Source organism: Cervus canadensis, chromosome 3 (genome assembly GCF_019320065.1).
Source record: "Cervus canadensis isolate Bull #8, Minnesota chromosome 3, ASM1932006v1, whole genome shotgun sequence".
NCBI lineage: Eukaryota > Metazoa > Chordata > Mammalia > Artiodactyla > Cervidae > Cervus > Cervus canadensis.
Genome location: NC_057388.1, coordinates 25822584 through 25847304, shown reverse-complemented (window position 1 = coordinate 25847304; position 24721 = coordinate 25822584). Strand labels below are relative to the sequence as shown.

Sequence of the window (24721 nt, the reverse complement as noted above, 5' to 3'; positions counted from 1 at the left end):
TACATTCCTACCAACAGTGTGAGTTGTTTCCCTTTTCTCCACACCCTCTCCGGCATTTATTGTTTGTAGCGTTTTTGTTGATGGCCATTCTGACTGGCATGAGGTGATACCTCATTGTAATTTTGATTTGCATTTCGCTAATAGTCAGTGATGTTGAGCATCTTTTCATGTGTTTTTTGGCCATCTGTATATCTTCTTTGGAGAAATGTCTATTTAGATCTTCTTCCCATTTTTTGATTCTTTGTTTTTCTGATATTGAGCTGCATGAATTGCTTGTGTATTTTGGAGATTAATCTTTTGTCACTTGCCTCATTTGCAACTGTTTTCTCCCATTCTGAGGGTTGTCTTTCATCTTGTTCATGGTTTCCTTTGCTGTACAAAATATTATATGTATTCTTAATTCTGACTTTTAAAGTATTCATACAAAAAGGCTAAAAATATGGGTATGATTATGGGTATTACTTTTGCATAATTTTTTGTTGTTCTAACAATATTTCTTTGCATTGCAAAGGTATTTTTACAGCAATGCAAAATATGCTCTCTATAAAATTATTTTATAATGACCATCAAATCTTGAGTTAGTATATCATAAAAATATTTTAGATGATTTGTATAATTTGCTCCATTTGAGGCTTATAAAAGAATGAATTTCATGAATGTATTAAACACCTGGTTAGTTGAAGAATTACAATAATTTTTCATGCTACTTTAAAAAAAAACTTGGTTTGTATTTAGATGTACTTGACATTATAAAAACAAATTCCTGTTTGGCTCTTTCCTCCTACACTGAAGAACACAAAGTCCTCATATGTGGAGGAGATAGGAAACTCTGGAATTATCTTCTCAAGATGACAGAGTTTATTGTTTAAAATTATTTTTTTAATATTTTGTTAGGTGGATACTGGTTAAATGCTAACACCTTGCTAATTGTCAATTTTTGACAGTGCTCTGTTTCTTGTGTTTGTTTTATCATTGTATCCTCAGTTGAAATAGCAGTTTCTCTTGAGTTTTAATGGAGTTGCCGCAGGTTGAGAGCATTCCCTAAAATGTCCTTAGCAAGAGTGATTTTAAATAATACTAAGTTTTCTAATTTCTGAAAACATTCAGGCTAACTGATAAAAAGGATTAAAGTATTAGTCTCATCACATCATCTTTAGGTATTCTTGTAAAAGGAAGACAAATAAAAATGTAACTTTTTCAAAAAGTCGGGAGTTTGAAAGATACCATGTTAGATGATGGATCCTCTTTCCTTTGATCCACTTCTGTGCCAAAGGCCCATAAATACTGTCATTCATATATAAAACATTAAAAAAAAAACTATCAATATGCATACCTTTTCATATTCACTAGAAATGGTAGATATTTAGGATGTGTATGTCAATTCACATGCTACTTAAATCACTCTATGGGATCCCTATCACATTTCTTCAATATTTTTTTCTAACTAGGTTTCTCTCCTCATTTTCTTGATTATTGGATTTTAGTTCTGTGTCCCATGTAAGTTTACTCAAACAGGAAAAAATACTACCATGATCCTCTTCCTATGGAACAGGGCAGTTTCCAGTGAGAGAGTCAAACATGCAAAACTAGAAATTGGTAAATAAGAAATCTAGACCAGTAAGAGTTGGTATTTATTTAATTGGTATTTATTTATTTAAACTGTTACACTTGCTTGTATGGTTCATTTATTTAATCTCAAATCAATTTCATGAAATAGACTGTTGAAGAAACTGATCTCCTCAGAGGTTATAAAACTGGTGTAAGGTCCTATGTCTGGTAAATAGAATATCTGAGTCTGGAATCTGACTCTGCCTGGCCTCAGAGCCCACACTCTAAATTACCAAACTGTGTTAAGAGATTGGGAACCGAGCTGAAAGTCTGGAAGCCACCCAGTGCTTTGCTCTTTTTTGTCAGAGGTTGAACTTACCACAAACAGAATCACTGATGCATCCAGTGTTTTCTAGTATCATATTCCAACTGATAACCATGATCCCTATAGTTAGGTCTTAGAACAAACAGAGTTCTCAGGCAGAACAGGAAGTATTCATCAGAAAACCTCCAGATACTAGCTGTCCCATTGGCTGTTGAATAGTGGAATTAAGCGGTATTGATCACAAATAATATGTGCAGCAAAATCACTTTAAGGCCATGTAGATGTGTACAAATTATGTCAGTCAATGTGCTTCATGGAATGAAATGGTAGAAAAATAACGGCCTTTGGAGTATAAATCACAGTTCTTTAAAACTCATTGTTTGGAAAAGGTACTTTCAGCAATCTTTAGCTTTTCATTGTAGCATGACCTCATAATGCCTGTTGAAGAGTTATTATGAGGGATAGTGACACTATTTTGAAAGCACCCATCTGACACAGTAAATCTGAACTATTATTATCATGTATACGATGAGTAATAGGTATTATTTATAGAATAAAGAGGACCTTCATCTGCTCTGGGTGGAGTTCTCACATTAAGAAAAGATGTAATGCATTATATGAGCAAAGAGGCACACATGCAAATGCAATTCTAATCATAAAAAGTAAAAATATGTATCTTACAATTAAAAGACAATTTTGTCAGTATGGAAGGGTGTGCTGATAATGTGTGTGTGAAAAATGACAGCATTAATTTCATTGTTCAGCCAACAAATTGTTACCCAGAGCCTAGTCTATTCCAGGTGGTAGAGATAGAGTCAGTCTCTTTACACTGAAGAAAAGTAATGTGGGCATATACCTAAATCAGGCCATTTTTAATTGGCTTATTCCCATTTCAAAGTGACAGGAAAGACCTTACTTTAGGGATTAAAAACAATGAAGTAAAATGTGGCATTCATGAATAAGAAAATGTTTAAAATTTAAACTTAATCAACTAAACCCTGAATTAATTTTTTGAAAATGAGATAATAATTAAAAAGGACAATTCATTTGTAAAGTGGATTATTTCTGATGGAAAATCTTGACATCTAAACATGGTATATTGTGCATTTCAATAGTTAATGCCATACTAGTTGTTATGATAGAAAATCTGCTCAATTTCAGTAATTTAACACAGTAAAAGTGACAGTCGCTCAGTTGTGTCTGACTCTGTGACCCATGAACTATACAGTCCATGGAATTCTCCAGGCCAGAATACTGGAGTGGGTAGCGGTTCCCTTCCCAAGGGGATCTTCCCAACGCAGGGATCGAACCCAGGTCTCCCATTTGCAGGGGGATTCTTTACCAGCTGAGCCACCATGGAAACCAAAAATACTGGAGTGGGTAGCCTATCCCTTCTCCAGTGGATCTTCCTGACCCAGGAATTGAACTGGAGTCTCCCGCATTACAGGTGGATTCTTTACCAGCTGAGCTACCAGAGAAACCCATAATTTAGCATAGTAGTAATGTTTATTTTGCACACAGAATGTTCAGTATAGGTGTCCATGTCGGTTATTTGAGGGATCTAGGCTTTTTGCCTGGGGCTTCCCTGGTGGCTCAGATGGTAAAGAATCTACCTGCAATGCAGGAGACCCGAGTTTGATCCCCGAGTTGGGAAAATCCCTTGGAGAAGGGAATGACAACCCACTCCAATATGCTTGCCTGAAGAATCCCATGCACAGAGGAGCCTGACAGGCTACAGTCCAAGAGGTGGCAAAGAGTCAGACACAACTGAGTGACTAAGCACACTTGCAGAATTTTTGCCTACGTAGGTCATCTTCAACCACATAGCTTCCAAAAGTCCCTGGATAAAGGAGAAGAACATGTGAGATTTAAGTCTGCAGCCTTGGAAATGATGGGCCATATTTCCAACCACACTCCAGCGGTTAGAACTTACTATCAGGAAGACTACAGTGTAGGTCAGTGGTATTCAATCTGTGATCCATCCACTGGCTGCCCATCTATAAAACTATTTGTTACTGATCTTTGGTAAGATCAGAAACTTGTTTTGGATGTGAATTAACTATGTATGTCAGTAAGGACACTGTTGAGTATAGTTACAACTAATCTTGATGAAGGAAGCCATTTGTTGATTTACATTCTGGTATAAACTTCTAATCATGAACCAGCACTTTGAGTAGCACTGACATAGCTGTGCGCTCCAGAGAAAGAGGAAACAGATTTGATGACAGTTAGCCAGCTTTGCTACATCCAACAGTATAATTCAGATAGATATATATATGGGAGTGATAATTGAGTCTGGGTTTTAAACATCTTTGAAGTCTTTTAATATTTAAATATATTGCATAAATGAAAAATTATTTGCAATAGATTAGTTTTTATAATGTTTGAAAATATAAAAGCATGGACAAATTAAGAATGATTTAAAATAACAATATAGGTTAACTAATTATCTTTACTATAAATTTTTAAAATCAAATCTTATTGTAATTTTAACATGTAGCAATTATGTTACACATACTCATATAGCTCTTGTTAACTGAGGTAACTCAATTAACTCATATTAAATCTAAAAATGTGAGACTTTTGACATGAAAGGATGCTACAGAATGCATTACAGATAAGAAAATAGCTACATTTGAAGTAAATATTTGCTGTATCTCAACTATGTAATTCATCAGGTTCTTCCTATTTCTAAAATAAGAATTCTTTTCAAGATTTTAGACATAACTATCATGAAGTATCTGAGTTAAATTCACCCATTCCAGTCCATTTTAGTTTGCTGATTCCCAGAATGTCGACAGTCACTCTTGCCACCTCCTGTTTGACCACTTCAATTTGCCTTGATTCATGGACCTAACATTCCAGGTTCCTATGCAATATTGCTTTTTGCAGCATCAGACCTTGCTTCTCTCACCAGTCAAATCCACAACTGGGTATTGTTTTTGCTTTGGCTCCATCCCTTCATTCTTTCTGGAGTTATTTTTCCACTGATCTCCAGTAGCATATTGGGCACCTACTGACCTGGGGAGTTCCTTCTTTAGTATCCTATCATTTTGCCTTTTCATACTGTTCATGGGGTTCTCAAGCCAGGAATACTGAAGTGGTTTGCCATTCCCTTCTCCAGTGGACCATTCTGTGTGACCTCTCCACCATGACCTGTCTGTCTTGGGTGGCCCCACACAGCATGGCTTAGTTTCATTGAGTTAGATAAGACTGTGGTCTGTGTGATTAGATTGGCTAGTTTTCTGTGATTATGGTTTCAATGTTTCTGCCCTCTGATGCCCTCTCGCAGCACCTACCATCTTACTTGGGTTTCTCTTACCTTGGACGTGGGGTATCTCTTTATGGCTGCTCCAGCAAAGCACAGTTGCTGCTCCTTACCTTGGATGAGGGATATCTCCTCACAGCCACCCCTCCTTACCTTGAACATGGAGTAGCTCCTCTCAGCCCTCCTGTGCCCGACTCAGATGACCATTATATCTAATACTATGGGCAGGAGTCCCTTAGAAGAAATGCAGTAGCCATCATGGTTAACAAAAGAGTCTGAAATGCAGTACTTGGATGCAATCTCAAAAATGACAGAATGATCTCTGTTCGTTTCCAAGGCAAACCATTCAATATCATGGTAATCCAAGCCTATGCCCCAACCAGTAACACTGAAGAAGCTGAAGTTGAATAGTTCTATGAAGACATACAAGACCTTTTAGAACTAATACTCAAAAAAGATGTCCTTTTCATTATAGGGGACTGAAATGCAAAAGTAGGAAGTCAAGAAACACCTGAATTAACAGGCAAATTTGGCCTTGGAGTACAGAATGAAGCAGGGCAAAGGTTAACAGGGTTTTGCCAAGAGAACCACTGGTCATAGCAAACACCCTCTTCCAACGACATAAGAGAAGACTCTACACATGGACATCACCAGATGGTCAACATCGAAAATCAGATTGATTATATTCTTTGCAGCCAAAGATGGAGAAGCTCTATACAGTCAGCAAAGACAAGACTAGAGCTGACTGTGGCTCAGATCATGAACTCCTTATTGCCAAATTCAGACTTAAATTGAAGAAAGTGGGGAAAACCACTAGACCATTCAGGTATGACCTAAATAAAATCCCTTATGACTCTACAGTGGAAGTGGAAAATAGATTTAAGGGACTAGATCTGAGAGAATGCATGATGAACTATGGACAGAGGTTCGTGACATTGTACAGGAGACAGGGATCAAGACCATCCCCATGGAAAAGAAATGCAAAAAGGCAAAATGGTTGTCTGAGGGGGCCTTACAAATAGCTGTGAAAAGAAAAGAAGTGAAAAGCAAAGGAGAAAAGGAAATATATTCCCATTTGAATGCAGAGTTCCAGAGAATAGCAAGGAGAGATAAGAAAGCCTCCCTCAGTGATCAAGGCAAAGAAATAGAGGAAAACAATAGAATGGGAAAGACTAGAGATCTCTTCAAGAAAATTAGAGATACCAAGGGAACATTTCAGGCAAAGATGGGTTCAATAAAGGACAGAAATGGTATGGACCTAACAGAAGCAGAAGATATTAAGAAGAGGTGGCAAAAATACACAGAAGAACTGTACAAAAAAGATCTTCACAACCCGGATAATCATGATGGTGTGATCACTCACCTAGAGCCAGACATCCTGGAATGTGAAGTCAAGTGGGCCTTAGAAAGCACCACTATGAACAAAGCTAGTGGATGTGATGGAATTCCAGTTGAGCTATTTCAAATCCTGAAAGATGATGTGAAAGTGCTGCATGCAATATGCCAGCAAATTTGCAAAACTCAGCAGTGGCCACAAGACTGGAAAACATCAGTTTTCATTCTAGTCTCAAAGAAAGGGAATGCCAAAGAATGCTCACACTACCGCACAATTGTACTCATCTCACACGCTAGTAAAGTAATGCTCAAAATTCTCCAAGCCAGGCTTCAGCAATATGTGAACCGTGAACTTCCAGATGTTCAAGCTGGTTTTAGAAAAGGCAGAGGAACCAGAGATCAAATTGCCAGTATCTGCTGGAGCATCAAAAAAGCAAGAGAGTTCTAGAAAAACATCTATTTCTGCTTTATTGACTATGCCAAAGCCTTTGACTGTGTGGATCACAATAAACTGTGGAAAATTCTCAAAGACATGGGAATACCAGACCACCTGACCTGCCTCATGAGAAACCTGTATGCAGGTCAGGAAGCAACAGTTAGAACTGGACATGGAACAACAGACTGGTTCCAAATAGGAAAAGGATTACATCTAGGCTGTATATTGTCACCCTGCTTATTTAACTTCTATGCAGAGAACATCATGCAAAACACCAGGCAGGATGAAGCACAAGCTGGAGTCAAGATTGCTAGGAGAAATATCAATAACCTCAGATATGCAGATGACACCACCCTTATGGCAGAAAGTGAAGAGGAACTAAGAAGCCTCTTGATGCAAGTGAAAGAGGAGAGTGAAAAAGTTGGCTTAAAGCTCAATATTCAGGAAACTAAGATCATGGCATCTGGTCCCATCACTTTATGATAAATAGATGGGGAAACAGTGGAAACAGTGGCTGACTTTATTTTTTTGGGCTCCAAAATCATTACATATGGTGATTGCAGCCATGAAATTAAAAGACACTTACTCCTTGGAAGGAAAGTTCTGATCAACCTAGACAGGATATTAAAAAGCAGAGACATCACTTTGCCAACAAAGTAATGTCTAGTCAAGGCTATGGTTTTTCCAGTGGTCATGTATGGATGTGAGAGTTGGACTGTGAAGAAAGCTGAGTGCTGACAAATTGATGCTTTTGAACTATGGTGTTGGAGAAGACTCTTGAGAGTCCCTTGGACTGCAAGGAGATCCAGCCAGTCCATCCTAAAGGAGATCAGTCCTGGGTGTTCATTGGAACGACTGATGCTGAAGCTGAAACTCTAATACTTTGGCCACCTCATGCGAAGAGTTGACTCATTGGAAAAGACCCTGATGCTGGGAGGGATTGGGGGCAGGAGGAGAAGGGGGCGACAGAGGATGAGATGGGTTGATGGCATCACCGACTCGATGGACATAAGTTTGAGTAAACTCCGGGAGTTTGTGATGGACAGGGCGGCCTGGCGTGCTGCGATTCATGGGGTTGCAAAGAGGTGGACACGACTGAGCCACTGAACTGATCATGAAGTATACCAAAGGAAGGATATGAGATAAGGTATGGATAATTAAACAGCAAAAACAAGGAAAAGGAAGACATTTAGAGAGTGACTTCATTTGTTTGAAGATAATTTTTGAAATATAGTTATGTCCACATTTAATGGTAGTACAAGGCATATTAAAAATTTAAATATATTTTGGATTAATCACCATTTTGAATTATCCACCCCATTTCTGTCTTTTAATGGGGAGAATCTAGTTTTTCTGGCTTGCATGTTGTACCATTATTGTGACTTATTAATTTGGGCATGGAAAGGGACTAGCATAATCATACAGAAGAGATAGTACTGCCACATTTAAACATGGGTGTATGCAGTACATTGAAGGGAGAAAAAAGTGACTTATACCATATGGGAAAAAACAAAAGCGCCTGCAGATGGAATTAATGGAATAAGATTTAGGTTGCACATGTAGATGATGTTTGACATTCCTCTCTAAAACATCTCATATGGAAAGCCCGGTCTGTTCTGGTTAATATAGCTTTGACATACCCAGTGAATTCAAATCTAGATTGCAGAATATTTACATTGGTCAAAGTTATTTCAATAATTTAGGATGAAGTGAATCTCTTTGGGATAAAAATGTAAAGATGTAGCTTTTCTTAATATTCATAAATACTGAAGATTCAAAAGTGAGAAAACATAGATCTTAGTCTAACTCTGTTTCAATGTAGAAAAATAATTTCACCATTCAAGATTTTGGTTTCTTCATCTGTATTAAAAAAGTTTACTTAAGCAGATGTTTTTTGATATTTTTGCTGTCCTTTGTTTTAATCACAGAACATCATGGGCCTCTTGGTAGAAATCTTGAGAATCACATGAAAGCAGAAAGCTGGAGCTTAATGGTAATATAGGTTTTTTTTTTGTATCAATAATTCTTAAACAATATACTCAGATATGAAGTCAGAAATTTCAGAGCCATCCTCTGTATTCCACCGAATGGAATTTATTTCCTCCTTGAGTTCACTCCACCCAGCTTCAGTTTTATTATCAGTGTTTATTGAGGGCTTCACTTGGAGCAACGTGTTGCACTGACTCTTGTGACCCCATGGACTGTAGCCTGCCAGGCTTCTCTGTCCATGGGGATTCTCCAGGCAAGAATATTGGAGTGGGTTGCCATGCCCTGCTCCAGGGGTTCTTCCCAGCCGAGAGATCAAACCCAGGTTTCCTGCATTGCTGGCAGAATCTTGCTCTCTGAGCCACCAGGGAAGTCCGTGGATACTGGAATGGGTAGCCTATCCCTCCACCGGTGGATCTTCCTGACCCAGGAATTGAACTGGGGTCTCCTGCATTGCAGGTGGATTCTTTACCACCTGAGCTATCAGGGAAGCCCCCACTTGGGCTAATAGGAGACCTCATTCCTTTTCCTTCAGACTTCTTTTCTCCCTTCAGCTATTAGTGTTTGCTCTTACTCTGTGTCAGCAAAGCATAATATGACTTACTTTCCTCCCTGAAACAGTACAAAGGTACGAGGTTCATTTTCAGCTGCTTCTGCCTCTGAAACATTGGGACAGAAAATAAGTATGACAGAATTTTAACAATTGAAGAGGTAACTATCTCATGAATGATCCACATTGACTTCTATCGTGTCTTCTTTTTTAAAAAAGTTTATTTTAATTGAAGGCTAATTACTTTACAATATTGTGGTGGTTTTTGCCATACATTCACATGAATCAGCCATGGGTGTACATGTGTTCCCCATCCTGACTCTCCCTCCCACCTCCCTCCCCATCCCATCCCTCAGGGTCATTCCAGTGCACCAGCCATGAGCACCTTGTCTCACACATTGAACCTGGACTGGTGATCTATTTCACATATTCACCAGTGGAAAGTCAGATTCCCTTTATGGTCTTTACTGGATAGTCAGAATCTCTCTTGAAAACTAGAAACATTCTTGAAAAGAGTTCTTAAACTCGGTCTCAGGAACCCTCCTTAGAAATCATTGAGCTTCCCAAAGAGTTTTTATTTATCTGGGTTATATGCATTAATATTTAATTTATTAGATGTGAAAACTTAGAACATAATTTCCTAAAGAAGAACTGTATTTTCTAAGAGTAAGAAGTTTAGTGAAAAGAGTGACATGATGTTACAAGTTCTGCAAATCTCTTGGTGTCTGATTTAAGGAAAAACACAGCTAGATATTGCTTCTACATTCAGTCTGCTCCAGTGTGTTTTGATTGGCATATGTGGGAAAAATCTGGCTTCACAAAGATATGTAGTTGAGCAAAGGAGGGATATTTCACTAGCCTTTGTAGATAATTAGCAAGTTTATTCCTTGATACTATACCAAAACTCAACAATAGTGGTAACTTAAAGATTAGTTTAAATTTGGGATTTGAAACCACATCAGTGCACTTTTCATCTCTGTTACATTAAAATCTATTAGTCTACCTTGTACTTTGAATAGATCTTTTACCATTGTGTGATTTTGTAACACTATATATTGATCATTTGGAAAATATTGGTTCAACAAGTTATGCAGAACTTCTAAATGTGGAAACATTTTACTATATAAAATAAAAAACTTATATTCATTAGTATCACCAATCTCATCCAGAAATCTTAAAGTATTAGGAAGCTGTCAGATTCAGAATGGTTAATGCAAATTTTCCAAAACTGAAAAATTTTATTTGAAAGATTGAATTTTATCATTGGCGACAAATGTGAAAAATTATTTTAGAGTGACAAGCCCATTTTGGTAAACTTTGAGGAAAATATCTGCTAAGTATCCAAGGCCAAAGAGCCAGTTTGTCTGGCAGTCATTCTTTCAAGTAAAAAAATGACCCCAGTTGCCCTTTCTGTCTCCTTTCTTGCTCAGAAAGAATGTTTATCACTCATCAGCAAGAAAGAGTGTTTTTATGCCAATTATCTTACACAGAGGTGGTCACAAAACATATGTTCAATATATAGTTTTTAATAAATATTGCATAGTATTGTGGTATCACTGATATACTAGATCAAGTTAGTCAGTTGTCCTTTCCCCCCATGTTAAAGTGCTAAAGTGTCCAATTCTGAAAGTCAACTATCATCTGTTTAATGTACCTTAATGGACATAGGTGTGTCTGTTTTGTATACATATTATTGTTTTTAGGCAACATTTATTTAAGGGAGGTAAATTGATAGGAAAAATCTGTTTCTATAAGAGCTTGTGTTTGCTTAAATTCTTAATATATCTCAAGTTTTCTGAGACTAAAAATTACCCCAACCACTAAAAAGAAAGGTAATTACGTGATACAATAGAGCTGTGAGTTACCATGACAACAGCAATCATATTACAATACACAAATGTATCAAATTAACACATTGTGCACCTTAAATTTACACAATGTGTGTGTCAAATATAGTCAGTAAAAAATAAATAAATCCAGAGAAGATCAAGAGAAATTCTAATGCCTTCTATTTAAAGGTTTTTCTAATTTTGGATAAATAGATTTAGCATTATACTACTACTTTAATGATAATTTATGCTATATTAAAAGCTCTCCATTACAAAAACAAATAAGCCTCAAGAATGACCATGACATATTCATGTTCAGCATTATAGAAGTTTGCTTCCTATCATTTAAGTCTCATAACTCCAGCAAAATCTTGGGGTTTTCATATTATTTTTAATTTTTGTTATTTCATTTTATAGTTTTGTTAAGTTTTCTTTTGGCTGTGCTGGATGTTTGTTGCTGCCCAGGCTTTTCTCTAGCTGTGGCACGCAGGGGCTGCTCTCTAGTTGTGGGTGGGCTGGCTGCCCTTTGGCGATGGCTTCTCTTGTTGAAGAACACAGTCTTTAGGCACCGGGATCAGTAGTTTCACCTCGTGGGCCCCAGAGCACAGGCTCAATCATTGTGGCACACGGGCTTAGCTGCTCCACAGGATGAGGAATCCTCTGGACTAGGGACCAAACCTGTGTCCCTCGTACGGGCAGGCAGATTCTCTACCACTGAGCCCACCAGGGGAGCCCTATTTCATTTTTTTTTTTTTAATCAAAAAAGAAAAAGCAGAAGAAACGATCACTTGGTAATGAGAAAGTAGCTAAAATATTCCAATACTCATGAGTTGGGCTAATGGAAAAATACAATAATGGAGCCAATTTGTGTCCTTTGTTTGATTTAAATTTACAAAAACTACACTGACAGTTTCAGAATTTTTATAAACATTTTACTGTTATTGGCTTTATTCTAGATATGTCTGTACAGGTAAAGGAAAACATAGAAGTAGATAAGTACTTAAGCATTTAACAAGGGTATTTGTTTATTTTTTTATTTTATTTTTTTTTCCATTTATTTTCATTAGTTGGAGGCTAATTACTTTATAACATTGTAGTGGTTTTTGTATACATTAATAAGGGTATTTGATCAGTGCAGACAGGGAAACCGATTTTTGTTTTCCTAAGCAGAAGATTTGGAAGTCCAATTTAGAAAACTGCCTCCACTCTTTTTACCCATTTCTTTTTTTTTTTTTTTTTATTAGTTGGAGGCTAATTACTTTACAGTATTGTAGTGGTTTTTGTCATACATTGACATGAATCAGCCATGGATTTACAAGCATTCCCCATTCCGATCCCCCCTCCCACCTCCCTCTCCACCTGATTCCTCTGGGTCTTCCCAGTGCACCAGGCCCGCGCATTTGTCTCATGCATCCAACCTGGGCTGGTGATCTGTTTCACCCTAGATAATATACATGTTTCGATGCTGTTCTCTCGAAACATCCCACCCTCACCTTCTCATTTCTGATAGATGGATGATCATGAATGTCTAACAGCCACTATTGCTTTGGGAGAATGGAGTGTAGAGAGTGGTGTGTGTGTGTGTGTTGGGAGAATGGAGTGTAGAGAGTGGGGAGTGTGTGTGTGTGTGTGTATAAGTTCTCTGGAAGTCAACATAAAGACCTTCTAGGGTATTATTTCTTGCGTTCAGAAAACTAAGCTAGGAGAAAGATTGCTGGCTTCAATAAAACCTAAAAATACATCCTAGGTTAGGATTGTGCCTTCAGGTATATAATATTTTTTACTCTAGCCTGTCTTTCTTAGAAAATAAACTTTTAGTGCTGGCTGCAGTATAATTCTCAACCTAATTGTCATATTCTTCTAGCTTCATTTTCACCTACCAGAATTGAGTTGAATGTGAGAAAATGTGAACTGTTTCTGCAAATAAATGAATCATTAAATAGACTTTGAACTGACAAGTAAAAGACTATTGGAATAGCTTACAAACTTGTTATTCTTCTTTATTCTTCATGGGTGTTCAAAAAATGTGGATTCTTGATGAAACTTGTTAAAATCATATTAACAATCATATTGTTAATCATAATAAAATCATATTAACACTTGTTAAAATCCAAAGAACCCATATCTACAAACAAGGATAAAGTAGATTGAGGTTTACAAGTCATTTGGCCTTTTTGTGGGGTGGGGTGTAATCTCACAACAGTTAGCTTCTTTGAGCTTCAGGATCTCCATTTTTAAGACATGAGTAATAATATCTTGTGAATATCAAAGGAGATATTATATGTTTAAATATGTAATATGGCCCCTGACATAACATAAGACATTTTATAATTTTCATTTTCTTCCCTTACGTTTCCCAAGATAATATTCCAAGTAAAAATTGTTTTAATTAAATTCATCGTCCCGTAATCATTGGAAATTAAGAATGGCAGTGGGGCTGAAATAACTAGGAAATAGCCTCAATATCAGGAATTGAGAGTTTAGAAAATTAAAAATATAATTTCTGAGCCAATAGGAAAACTTTTAATAGGAAAGCAACTCTTCAGTGGTTTGGTTACTTTCAGATGTAGCAGAATTGCTCTCCTAATTAAGTGGCAGTTACTGCCATTATACATTATTATGTTTAAATGGAGTATCTGGAAGATGTCTCAGTTAGACAGTCCTCCCAATTAAGTGTCCTATAGGTTAATAGGAATTGCTTCCTTTCCCTCAGATAGTGTGGTTTGGGAAGAATACCTAAGTCCCAGTCTTTAAAAGGTCAAAATTATGTTTCTCAGTTAACACTCCATAAAGTGGAAATGGGAAAATTTGCCATGACCATTGTGGTTTGTGTCAGTCTGGCTGCAAAACATGAAGACAACTGCATTCTGAGTTACAGTATGATATATATTTTGAGACAAAATAATGCTTAGAGAAATAGAAATATCAACAGAACTCTTTAGAGTCAAAATCTGACAGTTGTTAGACTATATTATTATTATTCAGGTTTGATGCAGTTTATATCAACTGCATTAAATTTGTGATTTAAAAAATTAGACAAGATGGAACACAATAATAAATGCTGGGGTTATGAACTAGCTTGCAAAGAACACTTGATTAGAAGAATGGTACATTCACAGATAATCGTACTATATGCAGCAGAAAATATTTTGCCCTGTGGCATCGAAACATTGAAAAATTTGGCCGTCGCATAGAGGATATTCAACACTCCTTGACTACTACTATGCCTCTAACTTTTGCACACACGGGTGACTCCTAAGTCACTGGAATCCTGGGATTTGGTTTACAAAATTTATAGATTACAAATGTGTAAGCTAAACACTTTGGATGAATCTAAGACCTGATATTTCATTCCACCTATGCTACCTCAAGCTATTGTCTGGGAAGAAGTCACAGAAGGCAAACACATCTTGCTCTTCAGGGCACACACACCATACACAACAGAAAAATATAAGGGAAAAATATTGCCCAAGAACATTATTAATGTAATTTTGCCAAGTAGTCTAGAAAATCATAGGATATTTGTCTTTTAAATATTAGCACAGAGCCGGGAGTGGAAAGTAGTGCAAAAGTTTTTAAAAAGTCATTCATTTATTATGTACTCATAAACCTAGGTTTTACATTATTAAAAGGAGTATACTCAAATTACATGTAACAATGGTATTCTTTTTTTTTTTTTTTATCTCGACAATGGTATTCTTAACAATCCTCCTTATCTCTAACAAGCTCAGTCTACTACTTGGCTTTGTTTATGGTGGTTTTGTTGCCAAGTGGTGTCCAACTCTTGTGACCCCATAGATTGTAAGGGGTCTGCCTGGCTTCTCTGTCCATGGGGTTTTCCAGGCAAGAATACTGGAGAGGGTTGTCATTTCCTTTTCCAGTGCTGTGGCTGCATGGGCCGGGAAATGAATGAATCCTTAAAATGCTTGTGATAAATCTTCATATGTTTTATGTAATTTTCTTAAAAAGCAGATGTCATTTTTCAGAGTTAAGAAATGTGAGAAAATCTTATTTTTCTGCTTTGAAAACTGAACCTTTTCTAATTGACAAGGTGATGGTGATTCTTTATTGGTATTCTTTCTTTGGCAGGATACACATACACACACACACACACACACACACACACACACACACACACACACACACGATAAGAAGAACCTAAATCATGAGCAACACTGCAAAATTTGTCAATAAGAGAGGTCCAGTTTCCAAGGAATTGAGGATTTCAGTCTCTAGATAAGGTTGAATCTTGGCAATCAAGGTGCTGCATTGTAGTGGAAGCTTTAGGGATATTAAAAATTGAACCAAAACGTATGTGTCCATCTTCCTCGAATGGCCTAGGGCACCTTTCATAGAGCCTAACATGATGTCAGAAATAAAGATGGAGTTCTCTGGTGGACAAGGGCTTGTGGGCCCAGACCTCATTTCTTGGGACGATGTTTAATCCTGACTGTCAGCAGGCAGACTTGCGTTGTCAGCCCCTTCAGGGTTTCCTCAGCTACAGAGCATTGTCTGGGCCCTAGGCACAATTTTCCAGAGGCAACTCATATCCAGTGACTAGCCACAGGGTGACATAAAACCTTGACCATTTCAGCTCACTGCTAGATATCTCTGAAGAGCTATTCTAATTCCAGACCTCCTTGTGGTGTTGGCAGAGGCTTTATAGGGTTTGCATTCCCAAGCTGAATTCCCTCTGGCCCTTTCGACTTCGTCTCTTTCCCTTCCAGTGGTATTAATTCCTGAAAACTTCGTCTCAGCCTCTGCTCCCAGAGACCCTAACCTGCAATAAGCACAGTACAAACTTGTTGCCTTTCTGGGTTTCTGTATCTCTATTTGCTCCTTTTCTTTGATTGTTTGTTTGTTTTATGTCTAATGGCTTCTGTTAGATAATACCTTAATTCTCAGGGTCTGTTTTGCCCGAAGATATCTGTCCTTCTCTTTGAATCATCTAGTAAGCCCTGTGTTCTAAGGTCAGGCATTCTTTGGTTCTACAGAGCTATTATCAAAAACTGCATGCAGTAGGATCTGTGTATGTTTGCTACTGATGAAACGTTATCCACAAAGTTACTTAACTCACTTTTTAAAGAGAGGGACTTAACTGCACTTTTTTAAGGGGTAAATTTTTATGTACCAAGGAGAGTCAAAAATTAATGAGTTAAGCATTCGGCTGAATGACCTAGGGAAATAACAAAAAAGTCCCATAGAAACAATAAATAATTAAATAAGAGCAAAAATTAATGAAATAGAGCAAAGGTCAGCAAACTGTAGCCTTTAGCCCTGTTGGCTATTTTGTAAATAAAGTTTTATTGGAACACATTTATGCCAGTTCATTCAGTATTGACCATGCCACTTTCATGCCACAATGTAAGGGTTGAGTCGCTGCTATAGTAGCCATATGATCTCCATAAAACACAGTTAAAAATATTTACTATATGGCCTTGACAGAAATAGAAAACAACCGATTCAGAGAAATGAAAACATAAAAGTTTAATCTCAAAAAGGACTCACAAATAGACAAAATTTTGGCGAGACTAAGAAAATTACAGAAGGCATAAATAATCATTATTAGAAATAATAAAAGGGGCATAATATAGTAAGAGAAAATTATAAAGAAATGTATATCATCACATTTGAAAACTTGGCAGCAGTGGTCAAATTCCTAGGAAGCTATAACTAAAATTACTAAAATGTAAGACTTATGAATTATCCCGACAACCATATAAAAGTAACTGAATTAGTAGTTAAACATTTTTAAATCTATTTTTAGTTGGTGGATAATCATTTTACAGTATTGTGTTGGTTTCTGTCATACACGAAGGTGAATCAGCTGTAGGTATGCATATGTCGCCTTCCCTTGATCTCCCCTCCCACTTCCTGTGCTGTCCCACCTCTGTAGGTTATCACAGATCACTGGTTTGAACTGCCTGAGTCATACGGCAAATTCCCACTGGTTATCTGTTTTACACATGGTAAGTGTATTAATGTTTCCACACTATTCTCTGCATTTGTCCCACCCGCTCCTTCCCACCTCCACCACCCATATCCTTAAGTGTGTTCTCTGTGAGGTTCATCAGTACCATCTTTCTAGATTCTATATGTATGTGTTAATATATGATACTTATTTTTCTCTTTCTGACTTCACTCTGTGTAATAGGCTCTAGGTTCATCCACCTCATTAGAATTGACTCAAATATGTCCCTTTTTATGGCTGAGTGATATTCAATTGTATATATATACCACTTCTTCTTTATCACTCCTCTCTCGATGGACATCTAGGTTGCTTCCATGTCCAAGCCATTGTAAATAGTGCTGCAGTGAACAGTGGAGTACATATGTCTTTTTCAATTATGGTTTCCTCAGAGTATATGCCTAGTAGTGGGATTGATGGGTCATATGGTGGTTTTATTCCTAGTTTTTAAGGAATCTCTATACTGTCTTCCATAGTGGCTGTGTCAATTTACATTCCCACCAACAGTGTAAGAATGTTCCTTTTTCTCCACACCCTCTCCAGCATTTATTGTTTGTAGACCTTTTGCTGATGGCCATTCTGAGTGGTGTGAGATGATATCTCATTGTAGTTTTGACTTGTCTTTCTCTAATAATGAGCAATGTTGAGAATTTTTCATGTGTTTTTAGCCATTTATATGTCTTCTTTGGAGAAATATCTGTTTAGGTCTTCTAGCCACTGTTTGATTGGGTTGTTTGTTTTTCTGGTATTGAGTTGCATTTTCCCAACTAGAAAACATTAGGTCCAATTTGTTTTCATGGCAAGTTCTTACAACACTTAAGAAACAAAAAAAAGTGCTCGCTTCGGCAGCACATATACTATATTAGAACAATACAGAGAAGATTAGCATGGCCCCTGTGCAAGGATGACACGCAAATTCGTGAAGCATTCCATATTTTTCAACTTTTGGCCTCTGTGGGAGAAGGCGAGGGTGGGATGATCTGAGAATAGCATTGAAACATGTATATTATCAAGTGTGAAACAGATGGCCACCCCAGGTTGGATGCGTGAGACAAGTGCTCAGGGCTCATGCACTGGGAAGACCCAGAGGGATGAGATGGGGAGGGAGGTGAGAGCGGGGATCAGGATGGGGAACACATGTACACCCATGGCTACTTCAGGTCAATGTATGGCAAAAACCACTACAATATTGTAAAGTAATTAGCCTCCAACTAAAAAAAAAAAAACAAACAAAAAGAAGATGATACTATACAAATTACTCCAGAGAAGAGAAGAATAGAAAACACTCCCTATTCATCTTAGGTGGCTTAAATAACTATATTTTCAAATGTAGATAAGAGTACAAGAAAGGAAATAATAGGTAAATCTCACTTAGATAAATGCAAAAATTTGATAGAATGATAGTTAAAAGCCCCTCAAGTCATGTATACAAAAACCCATGAAATAGAACTCATTAGGAAATTAATTACTGGTCATTATATTAATACATGACCAAAGAAACTCATAGGATCACCTCAGTAGATGAATGTAATGGTTAATTTTACATGCTAACTTGACTGGGCCATGGACTGTCCAGATATTTGGTCAAACATTATTCTGGGTGTGTTTGTAAGGAGTTAACATTTAAATCATTAGGCTAAATAAAGAGAATTGTTCTTCATAATTCTGTGACTGCTGCTGCTGCTAAGTCACTTCAGTCACGTCCAACTCTGTGCCACCCCATAGACGGCAGCCCACCAGGCTCCACCATCCCTGGGATTCTCCAGGCAAGAACACTGGAGTGGGTTGCCATTGCCTTCTCCAATGCATGAAAGTGAAAAGTGAAAGTGAAGTCGCTCAGTCGTGTCCGACTCTCCGCGACCCCATGGGCTGCAGCCTTCCAGACTCCTCCATCCATGGGATTTTCCAGGCAAGAGTACTGGAGTGGGGTGCCACTGCCTTCTCCGATAATTCTGTGGGCTTCATCCAATATGTTGAAGGCATGAATAAGACAAAAGACTAGCTTTCCCCTGATAAGAATTCTCTGCCTAGTGGCCTTCAAACTGAGACATAGACTTTTCCTGCTTATATAGCAGTCTGTCAGCCTTCAGACTCAGACTTGAACTGGGGCATCAACTGCATGTTTTAGACTTGCCAGCCCCCCTAAGTGAGTGAACCAGTTGTTACTCCCAACTTAGTCTTCATTGATAAAAATGTCAGCAAAATTTTTGTAAAACTCAACGAGTTGATAGTAAAATTTACATGAAAAAGCAAATGACTAAGAAATTCTAAGACAGCTGAAGGGCAACTTGGTACAACTTGCTTCATAAAATACTTAAAGTTATCATCAAGTTCTAGTAATTAAGGTAATGTAATATTTGTACAGGGCTAGAAAGAAACCAGGTTTCCCAGGTGGCACTAGTGGTAAAGAACACACCTGCCAATACAGGAGATGTAAAGAGACATGAGCTCAATCCCTGGGTCAGGAAAATCCGCTGGAGGAGGGCAACCCACTCCAGTATTCTTGCCTGGAGAATCCCATGGACAGAGGAGCCTAGTAGGCTACAGTCCATAGGGTTGCAAAGAGCTGGACATTACTGAAGCAACTTAGCAGTAGCATTAGCAGCAGAAAGAGACCAATGGAGTAGATTTATATACAATAGGAGAAATGTACAAAAATATCCATAAAAGTATTTTTCACACTAGCAAAAATCTAGAAACAGTGCAAGGGTTCATCAATCAGTAATGGATAAATGGAATTCATTGACACAATGGAATACTATACAGAAGTCAAAATAAACTGCACAGATACAAAACAATATGTGTGAATTGCAGAAATATGATTTTATATGAAAAAGCCTAAAAATAGTAAACATTTTATCCTTTTGATAAATTGAAAATAGATAAAATAAGATACACTTTCAAAAGAATACTTACATAGGTATTAAATCTGTGAAAAAGTAATGCATGAGAAGAATGGTAAATGTAAAATTCAAGAGAATGACTATCTTGGGGAGAAGTCAAAAGAATGGAATGGCAGGCAAGCAGTATTGTCAGATTTAAGTAATTTTCAAAGTCCTGACTTTTGTTTTGTTTGCTGAATTTTAGGTCGGGACTTATGATTGTTAAATACAAACATATAAATAACTATATAAAGAAAAGCAGACCATGCAGTGCTAGAAGTTGGTTATGAACTAAAGGATTATGATGGGGCTCCCCTTGTAGCTCAGTCGGTAAAGAGTCTGTCTGCAATGCAGGAGACCTGGGTTCGATTCCTGGGTCGGGAAGATTCCCTGGAGAAGGAAACGGCAACCCACTCCGGTAGTCTTGCCTGGAGAATCCCATGGAGAGAGGAGCCTGGCAGGCTACAGTCTATGGGGTTACAAGAGTCAAACATAACCAAGCAATAAAGCATACACACAAGGATTATAATGCATTCAATTTTGCATAACCCCAAATATACAAAAATGAAAATAAAATTCTGATTTAACAGTGGAATTCCTAGTAACATCTCAGATTCCTTTTGGAACTAAATTCAAATCAAATTAAAGTTTCTAAAATAGAAACTATTTTTTATCATTATTGCAGTGAGTGAGTGTTACTTCCTTCTTGTAGTTGTTCAGTCGCTCAGTGGTGTCCAACTCTTTGCAAGCCCATGGAATGCAGGATGCCAGGCTTCCCTGTCTTTCACTATCTCCCAGAGTTTGCTCAAGCTCATGCCCATTGAGTCGGTGATGCCATCCAACCATTTGTCTCATTGTCTGTCACCCCATTACTCCTCTGCCCTCAATCTTTCCCAGCATCAGGATCTTTTCCCATGAGTCAGCTCTTCCCATCAGGTGGCTAAAGTATTGGAGCTTCGGGTTCAGCATCAGTCCTTCCAGTGAATATTCAAGATTGATTTCCTTTAGGATTGACTGGTTTGATCTTGCTTTTTAAGGGACTCTGAGAGTCTTTTCCAACACCACAGTTTAAAAGCACAGATTCCTCAGCCCTGAGCCTTCTTTATGGTCCAACTCTCACATCCATATGTGACTACTGGAAAAAACAGAGCTTTGACTCTACGGACCTTTGTCAGCAAAGTAATGTCCCTTCATTTTACTACATTGTCTAAATTTTTCATAGCTTTCTTTCCAAGAAACAAACGTCTTTTAATTTCATGGTTGCAGTTACTGTCCATAGTGATTTTGAAGCCTGAGAAAAAGAAGTCTGTCACTGTTTCCATTGTTTCCCCATCTATTTACCATGAAGTGATGCAATTGAATGCCATGATCTTTGTTTTTTGAATGTTGAATTTTAAACCAGCTTTTTCACTCTCCTCTCTCACCTTCGTCAAGAGGCTCTTTAGTTCCTCTTTGCTTTCTGCCATTGAGGTGGTGATATCTGCATATCTGAGGTTGTTGATATTTCTCCTGGCAATCTTGATTCCAGCTTGAGCTTCATCCAGCCCAGCATTTCACATGATGTGCTCTGATTATAATTAAATAAGCAGGGTGACAATATATACCCTTGACATACTCCTTTCCCAGTTTGGAACCAGTCCATTGTTCCATGTCCAGTGCTAACTGTTGCTTCTTGAGCTGCATGCAGGTTTCTCAGGAGGCAGGTAAGGTGGTCTGGCATGCCCACCTCTTTATCATAAGAGACTACTACCAGCAGCTCTATGCCAATAAAATGGACAACTTGGATGAAATGGACAAATTCTTAGAAAAGTATAACTTTCCAAAACTGAACCAGGAAGAAATAGAAGATCTTAACAGACCCATCACAGGCAAGGAAATCGAAACTGTAATCAAAAATCTTCCAGCAAACAAAAGCCCAGGACCAGATGGCTTCACAGCTGAATTTTACCAAAAATTTAGAGAAGAGCTAACACCTACCTTACTCAAACTCTTCCAGAAAATTGCAGAAGAAGGTAAACTTCCAAACTCATTCTATGAGGCCACCATCACCCTAATTCCAAAACCTGACAAAGATGCCACAAAAAAAGAAAACTACAGGCCAATATCACTGATGAACATAGATGCAAAAATCCTTAACAAAATTCTAGCAAACAGAATCCAACAACATATTAAAAAAATCATACACCACGACCAAGTGGGCTTTATCCCAGGAATGCAAGGATTCTTTAATATCCGCAAATCAATCAATGTAATACACCACATTAACAAATTGAAAGATAAAAACCATATGATTATCTCAATAGATGCAGAGAAAGCCTTTGACAAAATTCAACACTCATTTATGATTAAAACTCTCCAAAAAGCAGGAATAGAAGGAACATACCTCAACATAATAAAAGCTATATATGACAAACCCACAGCAAGCATCACCCTCAATGGTGAAAAATTGAAAGCATTTCCCCTGAAATCAGGAACAAGACAAGGGTGCCCACTCTCACCACTACTGTTCAACATAGTGTTGGAAGTTTTGGAAGTTTTCAGCTATTATCTCCTCGAGTATTTTCTCATGGCCTTTCTTTTTGTCTTCTTCTTCTGGAACTCCTATGATTCGAATGTTGGGGCGTTTCACAGTGTCCCAGAGGTCCCTGAGGTTGTCCTCATTTCTTTTGATCCTTTTTTTCTTTTTTTCCTCTCTGCTTCATTTATTTCCACCATTTTATCTTCTACCTCACTTATCCTATCTTCTGTCTCCGTTATTCTACTCTTGGTTCCCTCCAGAGTGTTTTTGATCTCATTTATTGCATTATTCATTTTTAATTGACTCTTTTTTATTTCTTCTAGGTCTTTATTAAACATTTCTTGTATCTTTTCAATCTTTGTCTCCAGGCTATTTATCTGTAACTCCATTTTGTTTTCAAGATTTTGGATCATTTTTATTATCATTATTCTAAATTCTTTTTCAGGTAGATTCCCTATCTCCTCCTCTTTTGTTTGACTTGGTGGGCATTTTTCATGTTCCTTTACCTGTTGGGTATTTCTTTGCCTTTTCATCTTGTTTAGATTGCTGTGTCTGGAGTGGGCTTTCTGTATTCTGGAGGTCTGTGGTTCCTTTTTATTGTGGAGGATTTACCCAGTGGGTGGGGTTAGACGATTGGCTTGTCAAGGTTTCCGGTTAGGGAAGCTTGCGTCAGTGTACTGGTGGCGTGGAACTTGATTTCTTCTTTTTTGGAGAGCAATGGAGTGCCCAGTAATGAGTTTTGAGATGGGTCTATGTGTTAGTGTCACCTTGGGGCAGCCTGTATGTTGACATTCGGGGCTATGTCCTGTGTTGCTGGAGAATTTGCGTGGTATGTTCTTGCTCTAAAACTTACTGGCTCTTGGGTGGTGGTTGGTTTCAGTGTAGGTATGGAGGCTTTTGGACGGTCACTTATTGCTTAAAGTTCCATGTAGTCAGGAGTTTTCTGGTGTTCTTAGGTTTTGGGCTTAAGTTTCCTGCCTCTGGATTTCAGTTTTATTCTTCCTGTAGTCTCAGGACTTCTCCAACTATACAGCACTGATAATAAAACTTCTAGGTTAATGGCGAAAAGATTCTCCCCTGTTAGGGACACCCAGAGAGGTTCACAGAGTTACATGAACAGGAGAAAAGGGAGGAGGGAGATAGAGATGAGCAGGAGGAGAAAAAGGGGGACTCAAGAGGAGAGAGACAGATCTACGCAGCTGTCTGTTCCCAGAGTGTTCTCCGTATCTCAGACACCTACAAGGATTCACAGAATTGGATTGGGAAGAGAAGGGGAAAGGAGGAAATAGAGGTGTTCTGAGGTAGAAAACAGAGAGTCAAGATTGGGAGAGAATAATCTTCGGTTTAAAGATAGGGCTTCTCTTTTTTGTTTTTTTTTGTAAGGTTATAGTGTAGTGAAAATGAAAATGAAGAGTAGTAGAGGAGTACTAGAGGACTTTAAAAGAAATAAGAGAAAAAGAAAAATAGAAAATAAAAGAGAAAACGGAAAGGAAAAAAAAAGAAGAAAAGAGAAAAAAAAGAAAAAGAAAAAAAAAGAAAACAAAAAAAAGAAAGAAAAAAAAAATTTTTTTCCCCTAATTAAAAAAATCATAAAAATCTATGAAAATGAAAGTTAAGGAGTAATGGGGGAGTAATAGGGAATTTTAAAGGAAAATAAAAGAGAAAAAATAAAAAAGAAAAAATATAAAAAGAAAAAAAATTTTTTTTTTTCCTTACTTAGAAAAAAAAAGTAAAAATATATCTAGGAGTTTCTCTGGAGCTGTTGCGGTCAGTGTGGGTTCAGCTCAGTTTCAGATAGCTCCTCGTTCCAGCTTACACTTTTCGATATCTACAGGGCCCTTCCGGTGAAGTCGGTGTTTTCTACAGGGATTTTAATCTGTTGCACCAGTCCCTTCTGAAGCGGTTCCCTTTGTTTATTTGGCTTCTGTTTGCCGGTCTCTTCAGAGCCTCATTTCCGCCCTGACACAGGCGGGCGGAGGTGGACTCTTATTCAGTTAGCTAGTTCCGTTGCGCTGCTGGGAGGGGTTGACGCTGCGGGGATGGGCTGGCGCTGCGGGGCGGGGCTGACGCTGCGGG

General features: G+C 37.8%; 1 long non-coding RNA gene and 1 other non-coding gene across 2 annotated transcripts in view; both read left to right on the top strand.

The window, feature by feature from the left end:
- Positions 1–24721, top strand: part of LOC122438181 — a 179500-nt gene that overhangs the window by 44168 nt on the left and 110611 nt on the right. The window lies entirely within an intron of this gene.
- Positions 18079–18184, top strand: LOC122438979. The gene has a single exon (XR_006268723.1). It is a non-coding gene; the product is annotated as a U6 spliceosomal RNA (small nuclear RNA).